The following is a 2485-nucleotide window of genomic DNA, read 5'->3' on the forward strand; positions in this document are numbered from 1 at the left end:
CTGCTGAGAACGGACAAACCAACGCTGTCGGTACGCAGCCCCCTCTCCTCCGCTTTGCCTCGCCCAGCCGGCTTAAGTTCAACATGTCTGTTTTACATTTTAATAAGTCGCTTCATTTCCTAATTGAGTTTCTTTATGTTTCTCTGTCTGTGTCAGAGCTGTTGGTGAGCAGTGCCAAAGTAGAGCTCACCCTGCAGGATGCAGTCAAGAACACTGCTCTTCATCTGGCCTGCAGTAAGGTGAGCATCCCCACATGAAGATGACGTTCATCTGAACAGTTGGCTCTCTCTGGTTAAAATTTTGGTCTGACATGTTTGACTCTGGTTTTTAAAGGGGCATGAAACCAGTGCTTTGTTGATATTGGAGAAGATTACAGACAGGAACCTCATCAACTCGACTAACGCAGCCTTACAGACGTACGTATGGTTCAGCTGTATTAATTGGGCCAGAAGAATTGGTCCTCTGTAGCTCAGCTGGTAGAGCACGGCGCTTGTAACGCCAAGGTAGTGGGTTCGATCCCCGGGACCACCCATACACAAAAAAAATGTATGCACGCATGACTGTAAGTCGCTTTGGATAAAAGCGTCTGCTAAATGGCATATTATTATTATTAATATAATTGGAAGAAGTGCACTATATAGTGAATAGTCTGGCATTTGGGAGGTATCTTCATTTGCTGCTGGCTAATCTAACGGTACTTTCTCCTCAGGTCGTTACACGTTGCAGCCAGAAATGGTCTGACGGTGGTGGTTCAGGAGCTACTAGTGAAGGGTGCTAGCGTGCTCGCAGTCGATGAGAATGGTAAGATCCATAACGCTAACACCGTTTTCTTCTGTACTTCTCTTCTCAATGTGTCCACAAATGTTTCTCTCTAGTCCACTGCTTGGTTATTGTCTTAACTTTGTATCTCCTAGCCTGCTGTTATTTCATGTTTTTCACCAAAAGTGTTATAGTAAACGGTGATGCTCCTGAAGTGACCCTCTGCTGTTCTGTTTGAACCCCTCAGGTTACACGCCTGCCTTGGCCTGCGCCCCCAACAAAGACGTGGCGGACTGCCTGGCGCTGATCCTGGCCACCATGATGCCCGTGTCCCCCTGCAACCCTGCGCCCAGCCTGTCCTTCAGTGCCATTAACCACTACACCACCAGTCCCTCCAAGAGTGTGACCTTCGACAGCCTGCCCGTGCTGCGCAGCGAGCACAGCTCCTACTGCAGCTTCAACAACATCGGCCACCGCGACCACGATGGAGGCTTCTACAAGGATGAGGAACTCAACGACTCAGACTCAGAGACATACTGAGGGGGGTGGTCGCTGCCCAGGAGGGGAGCCAAGGGCAGGCGGATGGACAGTGAAGTGGGGCAGAGGCCACAAACAAATCCACACATACACACCGTGTCTTAAATCACCACAGCCAGCTTTGGGAGGGCACGAGCCGAGACAGTCCGCACAGGAGCCTTAAAAGTCCCGCAGATGGAGAGAGAGAAATGGAGGGAGGGAGGGAGAGGGGGAGGCACAACAGGCTGGCTGGCCACACTCATCCTCTCGTACCACCAGGTGTCCTTCCAGCAGATACTGGACTTCAGAGGAACTGCTGCTGCTATACCCCACCTTTACCTTTACCCACAAAGGTCCTAAACGGTAGAAACTGTCCAGCCAACAGACAGACGGACACCTTATGACGGCAATAACCTGTAGTCAAAGGGGATAGTAGCACTTCACTGAGTGAAAAACAGACATGGACCAAAAGATGTGATTGCTTGTTCAAACCCCCGTTTTTGTCTCTTTTTGAAAATCATTTTAACTGGAAATATGTACAATACATATGCTATGTTCGTCAAATCAGGATCAGGAGGTTAACAGGTTTTTTCGTGTCCTTTTTTTTCTTTAAAAGGATGAAACTAGCATGTACATATTGTAGCGACCCGCACAGACAGCTGTGTGTTATGTGTTAGGCTAGTAGATGGTTGTGTTGTACCTACCAGTACCCAGTGTTCGCGGGGTCCGACATGTCAATCAACCTGCTATCTGCCAATCACGGGAATGCCTGGAATGTTCTGATGCCGGGCATCCTGGCGGTTGGCGGAGTGGCGTGGAGGTGGGTTGGGCAGGGGGATGGAGCATTGGAAGTTAAGACCAGGTTTAGCCTTTGTTCTCTCTCTTTTTACGTCTGGGCTTCACAAGAGAAGGTCACGATTGGCTTGTGGATTATCTTTCATTTATTTGGCGTGGGCTACGGCCAAACAGTAGCCTGTGTAAAGTTGGTTTAATAAACCGTCCATTCGTAAACTCAATCCTCTGTCTGGACAGTTGTTCTTTTATGATCTAGTCAGGTCATTACATTGGTTTCAGAAGTAAAAACGTTGATAAAAGTTAGCCAGCTATCTAGCTGACTTCTGTAGCTAGCTACCGTAGGGGAGAACGAGGGGTTGAAAATGCTTCGAGGGAATCCGAAAGTGAAGGTGGAGGTAGGGGACGATTATGGCCA

The 2485-nt window shown here is 48.7% G+C and overlaps 1 long non-coding RNA gene across 1 annotated transcript; it reads left to right on the plus strand.

Annotated features, from left to right (window-relative positions):
• The first annotated feature begins 356 nt into the window (after positions 1-356).
• LOC311118909 lies at positions 357-1083 on the plus strand. Its single transcript, XR_014611880.1, has 3 exons — positions 357-416; positions 710-801; positions 1007-1083. It is a non-coding gene; the product is annotated as an uncharacterized lncRNA (long non-coding RNA).
• The last annotated feature ends 1402 nt before the right edge of the window (positions 1084-2485 follow it).

Source organism: Coregonus lavaretus (genome assembly GCF_964263955.1).
Source record: "Coregonus lavaretus genome assembly, contig: HAP1_SCAFFOLD_63, whole genome shotgun sequence".
NCBI classification, from domain to species: Eukaryota; Metazoa; Chordata; class Actinopteri; order Salmoniformes; family Salmonidae; genus Coregonus; species Coregonus lavaretus.